The sequence below is a fragment of the Nicotiana attenuata genome, unplaced genomic scaffold, assembly GCF_001879085.1.
Source record: "Nicotiana attenuata strain UT unplaced genomic scaffold, NIATTr2, whole genome shotgun sequence".
Classification (NCBI taxonomy): domain Eukaryota; kingdom Viridiplantae; phylum Streptophyta; class Magnoliopsida; order Solanales; family Solanaceae; genus Nicotiana; species Nicotiana attenuata.
Window position 1 is genome coordinate 464,008 of NW_017670487.1, and position 7,778 is coordinate 471,785.

Below are 7,778 nucleotides of genomic sequence, written 5' to 3' on the forward strand. Positions count from 1 at the left end.
CTTTACTTGTTAAATTCATGCTTCCCTTTGTCACATGCCTTAATTTGTTATAAGTTTCCATGTACACATGCCATTATTTATTGACCGCCTTTACTTGCTTATTGCTTTTATATGTTGTTAGTTAGCTGCTTTTACTTGTCTTATATCTTTACTTGTTTAATTGCCTTACTTGCTTCCATTTCACTATACTGTGTATATTAAACTGTCTTAGAGATTTCATTGCTTTAGTTCCCTTTTTGCATTACATTGTGAGATATGTCGTAGTTGGTTTTAGTGTCGTACATATATAATATATTTTTGGGATTGGATTGTACACTGCAAAGGTATTGATATGATATTTAGGATCGGGTTGCACGCCACAACGGTATTGATATGATATTTGGGATTGGGTTGCACACCACAACGGTATTCGTATTGTATATGGGATTGGGTTGCATGCCGCAACGGTAGGGTTTATATATGTGCGGATCGGATTGCGCGCCACAACGGACAAGTTATATTACAGTTGTTTTTGGTTGTTGATTCTATTTCCTTGTTCTATGGTGAAACTGAGCATAGATGATATTCTGGGGACCTCTGTGTCACGACCTAAAATCCAAACCTATAGTGATGGAGCCTAACATATAACTAGGCAAGCCAACATAATATAGCAACTACGCATTTGAATTAAAAATATGATTTAATAAGTTCAACAGTGTCAAGTCTCTTAAATAACTGATAAAAACAACTGCAAGTCAACTACAACAATCCCAAAATCCTGGTGCCACCAAGTACATGAGTTACTAAGTGTCAACATAGTCTGAAACTCTAGAACAACAGTCTGAGAAAAATAGAAACAATACTGGGAAAAAATGAAAGAAAGGAGAGTCAACATATGCGGGCATCATAGCAGCTACCTCGAAGTCTCCGAATAGGTACTTGCACCACTCTAGCAATCAGTGCATCCAGATGTACCTGGATCTGCACACGAAGTGTAGAGTGTATTATGAGTACAACCGACCCAATGTACTCAATAAGTAGCAGGACTAACCTTAGGCTGAAAGCAGTGACGAGCTCAGAAAGATACAATCCGAATCAAAATAATGACGGCACATATATAACAATATAATGACAGTAATAACTCAGAGAAATTTCCGCATTCAGCTCGTACAGAGTACATAAATTTAGGCATGCCTTCAAGTTCATCTATTTAAACCTAACACTGATAAAATATGCCAAATACAGCTAGCATGAGGAATGTTACATCTCTATGCCTACATGTCAAATGTAATGTATCATAGTGATAATCCCAAGTACTCACACTCTTAGAGTACTCAATCTGTCTATCTCATTTCTCACTCATCACACACAATCACTCAGTACTGTACGGGTGTCTGGCATCAATGCCCCTCACCAAAGCACGTGTATATAAATCATTGTGCATGCGCTCATTGCTGGTATGTAAGACTCCGGAGGAGGGGATCCTGCCCAAGCGCTAATATAAAGCCTATAAGGCCTGCTGCGGCGTGCAACACGATCCATAATAATAAATAAGCTAATAAGGCATCCTGCGACGTGCAGCCTAATCCAAAATACACTCACAATCTGGCTCTCATGCCCAAGTCAGTCATCAGTCTCTCCAATCTCACATGCTCACAAGTCCCATACCACTCAGCCCAAATAATGATAACATTATATAACAGTAAATGATAAATGAGACAGAGATATGATATGCATATGAATAAACATGACTGAGTGCATAATTGCAGTTTAAGCTAATAACTCAATAGTAGAAATAACCTCAGTGGCTCCCAACAGAATAAGCGCATATCCTAAACATGATTTCTAACATGAATCACATCTCAATTACTCTAACACATATATGAATTACACGGATAAAACAAGACTAGATAACTACACAATACCACATAATCAACCGAGTCATAATTACCACGGTGCACACCCACACGCCCGTCATCTAGCAAGTGCATCACCTCAACACCAACCATATAACACGTATTCCAGGGATTCATACCCTCATTACAAAGTTTAGAAGTGTTACTTACCTCAAAGTGCGCAACTAAATGCTCCAACAAACCTCCTCGTGAATCGGCCTTCGAATAACTCGAATCTAGTCAGAAAAAACTTAATATAATCAATACAAACTATAGAAATCGTTCCCATACGATAAAGCTATGTTCTTTAACTAAATTCAAAAATCCAACCCAAAAAGTCAACCTCAGGCCCACATCTCGAAACTCGGCAAAATTCACAAAATCTGAATATCCATTCAATAACGAGTCGAACCATACCAAAACCATTCAATTCCAACCACAAATGACCCTCAAACCACCAAATCTTACTCTCCAATGCCTAGTCCAAAATCCCCAAAATTTCACCTCATAAACACATAATCTAGGTGGCAAAATCAATGGTATTCAATATTAATGGACAAAAGCGATCAAAAGTTGATTACCTCTTGATTTGTAGTGAAATACCTCAGAAAAAGCGCCCCTAGCCGAGCTCCACAAGTCAAAATATGAAATAATACTCTAACCCATGATTTGAGATTTTAAAACATTCTGCCTAGGTACTCTTCTTCGCGAACGCAAAAATTGTCTTGCGTTCACGAAGCACAAATATATTCAGCTGCAAAATCCTCCTTCACGAATACAATATACCTGTAGCGAATGTGATGAACTCTGAGCCAATGCCTACACGAATGCAACCCCTCTCCCGCGAACACGTAAGGTAAAAGTCTGGTGCCCAAGCCGGTCTCATCGTTTTACGCGAACGCAGAAACCCTCTCGTGATCGCGATGAACAGACCCACTCAACCTTCATGAATGCAAAGAAAAAAACTTCCTTTCCCTGAACAACTCTACGTGAACGCGGTCTCTTCATCGCAAACGCGATAAGACTGCAGCAGACACCAGATTAGCAGTTCTATTATGCCAAAACGCAATCCGAAATCCATCTGAATCTCACCTGAGGCCCCGAGACCCCATCCAAACATACAAACACATCCTAAAAAATCATACGAACTTAGTCAAAGCCTCAAATCATATCAAACAACATCAAAAATATGAATCGCACCCCAATTCATGCCTATTAAAACTAATGGATTTCTAACTTCTACAATCGATACCGGAACCTATCAAACTAATTCCAATTGACCTCTAATTTTACACACAATTCATAAATGACACAGCAGACCTATTACAACTTCTAGAACAAAAATCTGAGTGAGGTATCAACAAAGTCAATTCTCGGTCAAACTTCTCAACTTTCCAACTTTCGCCAATTCAAGCCAAAACGACCTACGGACCTCCAAATCAATATACAAACATACTCTTAAGTCCAAAATCACCATACGAAGCTATCGGAACCATCAAAACACCATTCCGAAGTAATTACTCATAAGTCAACATCTAGCCAACTCTTTCAACTCAAGCTTCCAACCTACGACCTGCTTGATCCCACAAAGTGCCTTGTCAATCTTGTACACATGATCAGGACATTCCTTTCTTTCAAATCCAGGAGGTTGCTTGACAAACATTTCTTCCTTTAGATAGCCATTGAGGAAGGCACTCTTGACATCCATCCGATGGAGTGAATTTTATGTAAGCAACAAAGGCTATAAGGAGTCTAATTGCTTCCAATCTTGCACTAGAGCAAAAGTCTCATCGTAGTCTATTCCATCCTCTTAACTATACTTGAACCAACAAACTTGCCTTGTTCCTTGTAACTGTTCCTTCTTTATCAAGTTTGTTTCTGAAGAGCTATTTAGTGTCGATCATTATTCTGTCCTTGGGTCTTGGTAACAGATGCCAAACTTGACTTCTCTCAAATTGGTTGAGTTCATCTTGCATTGCATTCACCTTATCTGGAACCTACAAAGCCTCAAAAACATTGTTAGGTTCAAAAAGAGACAAGAAAGCATCAAAAGCACATAAATTCTTTAAATAAGATCTTGTTTTGATTCCAGAGGTTGGATCAATGATTATGTTTCCAATGGGATGAGAACTTTGATACTTGTAAGGTTTCACAACCACCTGGTTTTCTCTAGATGTTCTTTCATTATTTTGTTCCCGAGGAATAGGTTCCCTCGAGGTTTGAGGGTCATTTTCCCTCTGGTCAGTTCCCCTGCCAGGTTGCCCTGGGTGGAAGGACCTAGTCATTACATGTTCCTTCTTCTGGAGTAGCTTCAGTCTGGACTGTGGTTTCAGCATTTAAATTTCTTATCAGCCCGATCTTTTTATCATCTTGTTCCTGCCTCTAAAAACGAATGTCATTTTCATAAAAAACATGTACATTTTCTTCTACTCACATAGTTCTTTTGTTATATATCTTGTATGCTTTACAATGTGATGAATATCCCAAGAATACTCCATCATCACTTCTGGGATCAAACTTTCCTAGGGAATCTTTTTCATTATTGTGCACAAAGCACTTGCATCCAAATGCCCTAAGATAGGATATATTTGGCTTTCTCCCTTTTACGTAACTCATAGGGAGTTTTCCCAACAAGAGGTCTAGTCATGCACCTATTTATGATGTAGCATGCAGTGTTCATAGCTTCTGCCCAGAAGCTATAAGGCAATTTACTAGCAAGTAACATGGTTATAGCAATTTCCTCCAAAGTCCTATTCTTTCTTTCAACTACTCCATTTTGTTGTGGAGTACTAGGAGCATAAAAATTATGATTTATGCCATGCTCATCATAAAATTCAGAAAATTTAGCATTCTCAAACTCAGTACCATGATCAGATATAATTGATGCAAGTTGATTACCTAGTTGTTTTTGAGTTTTTCTAACAAATGAAGTGAACATGTCAATACTTTATCTTTAGATGTTAAAAATAGTGTCCAAGTAAATCTAGAGTAATCATCAACAAGCACCATAACATATCTCTTACCATCTCTGCTCATTGTCCTCATTGGTCCCACATATCCATATAGACCAGTTCCATCGACCTGGTAGCACTCACCCTTTTTCTTGCTTTTGAAAGAGGATCTTACTAGCTTCACCCTTGCACAAGCCTCACAAACTTTATCTTCCTTGAACTTAATGTTAGGCAGCCCTATCACCTAGTCCTTGGAGACTAGTTTGTTGAGTTGACTTAGACAAGCATGTCTATGTCTCTTATTCCAAAGAAGGGGATCATTGTCCATGACTCTCAAGTAAGTGAGTTCATTATCTGAGAGTGTAGACAGATCCACCACATATATGTTGTTCACTCTTTTTCTTGCAAATCTATTTTGTCAGTGGTAAGATTAAACATAAACCATGTTGTAGAGTTGAATGCTACCATGTTTCCTCTATCACACAGTTGTGATATACTTATCAAGCTATATTTTAGTTCATCTATCAGGTAGACATTCTAAATTGAGTGAGAATCATATTTGCCTACCTTGCCAACTCCAATGATGTCACCTTTCTTTCCATTTCCAAAGGAGACATTACCTCTTTTAAAGGCCACAGGTGAAAAGAACTGGTTTTTGTTCCCTATTATATTCTTTGAGTACCACTATCTATGTACTATATTTGGGTGCTCTCCTTCACTTGGACCTGCAAAAGGAAATTAGGGGTTAGTTTTAGAAGCCCAAACTAGTTTGGGTCCCTTTCTATAGGCAAAAGGATAAATCATATTCTTTTTTGCCCAACTTGGCAGCCTATTTTTTCCTAGAATATTTTTTTTGTTCCTTAGACTTGCATTTTCTTATGCAACACTTTCATTCTTACAGTGTCCAGTGTTACCACAGTGAGTGTAAATCTTAATCTCAGGGAGTGTGAGGTACTTGCTTTTGGAATTCCATTTAGGTGCTGAGTTCCCAAAGCCAAGTCCCCTTCTGTTCTACTATGGTGTTCTTGTAGCCATAAAAGTGCATCAGAGGACCTATTCTATTTGCGTGTTCTATCCCGCTCATGCTTAACCTTAGATAAGTCCTCTTTCAAAGCTCTTACCTATTCATCCCGTTTATATAATTCATATTTTGCCTTTCCTAAGTCTTCTTCTAGTGTGAGTTGTGTCACACTAGCTATCTCTTTACATGTTCCTAACTTTAGTTTCAGATTTTCAGATCTAAGTTCTAAGACAGTTGTATAAAGTGCATGAACCTGGTTCTTTAAAATAATATTTTTATTTTCAGTTTCACAAGCCCTAAGTTCCAGGTTTTTGTACTTTGCTTTCAAAATGACACACTCCTTTGATAGTTGTTCCTTTTCAGTATTAACATCTTCAAACTCATCAATTAACTCCATCAGTAATTCAGATTATCTTTCTTTTGAAGGACACTTATCTTAGGTTCTTCATCAGATTCTCCAATAGCCATTAGAGCTCGTTCATCATCATCATCAGAACCCTCATCTGAGCGATATTCCCAAACATCGACCATTGCTTTGGTTGATCCCTTGTTGTTGCTTTTCTTGGGATGAACCCGTTCCTTCGTTCAGCTCTTTTTTTCATTTAATCTCCCACAAAGTATAGTTTTTGATCATGTGATCATGCTTTCCGCATTTATAGCACCCATCATTTACCTGCTTCTCTGGAGATTTAGCCTTGCTCTAGCTTCCACTTCTTGAAGAACATTTTCCTCTCCTTAGGTACTTCTTAAAGTCTTTGGTTATCATTGTCATTTTATCATCTTCTAAATCAGAACCTTCAGTGATTTGAGTACCAGAATCCTTTACTTCTTAGGTAAAACCATCTTCATGGTTTGCCTCCTAAGTTCATAAGCTTTGAGATTTCCAATCAACTAATCCAAAGGAAGTGTAGCAATGTTCTTTGACTCCAGAATGGAAGTGATCTTGCTTTCCCATGTGACTAGTAAAACCCTAGTTAGGATCTTCTCAACCTTTGCTTCTTCAGAGATAATCCTTTTAAGAGACTTTAATTCATTTGTCAAGGTAGTGAACCTTGTGTACATCTCCTGAATGGTGTCTCTATCCCTTATGGTAAAGTTTTTATATTGTGAAAACAGCATGGTTCCTCTTGATATTTTCAGCTGAGTTGTTCCTTTATGGGTCACACGCAGTGTGTCCCATATTTGCTTGGCAGTAGAGCAGCCTTGGATTCTACGTACTCATCAAGAACAAGTCCACAGACTAGCCATTTCTTGGCTTTAGCATTTTTCTCTCACTTTTTCAAATCATCAGCAGTGCAGTCAACTCTTGTCTTTAGGACATCCTCACCTTCAACATTCTTCTTTAGTGGTGATGGTGGACCATCAGTGATTATATTTCATAGCTCATAATCTTCTGCCTACAGGTGATCTCTCATTCTTGTTTTCTACCATGAGTAGTCTTGGCCACTGAAGAATGGTGGCCTAGTAGTGGATTGCCCATTCCAATTTTCAGGTGGTGCACTCATCTTGATCTTTTTCTAAGGTATTAGACTCTTCAAGGATAACCCGCTCTAATATCAATTGATGTTTTATACTTCAATAGAACACAAGAGGGGAGTGATTTGTGTGATGTCCAATTTTCGCGTGTGCTGGATAATAGAAGGACATGATTTGTCTATGCATTCCTTAAACTATAGCTACAGAATGAGTAATGCAGAAAGTAAAGAACACAAGTATTTTTACGTGAAAAACACCTGGCTCAATAGGTGAAAAACTACGACCTACTTTCCAGTAGGATTTTCCCAAACACTTCTCTATAACTCTGAGCCAAACAATAATATTTAGGCAAAATGCCTTAATACCCCCCTAAACTTGTCGCGAATTATTAGTTTCCTCCCCAAACTATCTCGGGTTTGAATTACCCCCCTACACTAGGATAAGTGAATTCAAACC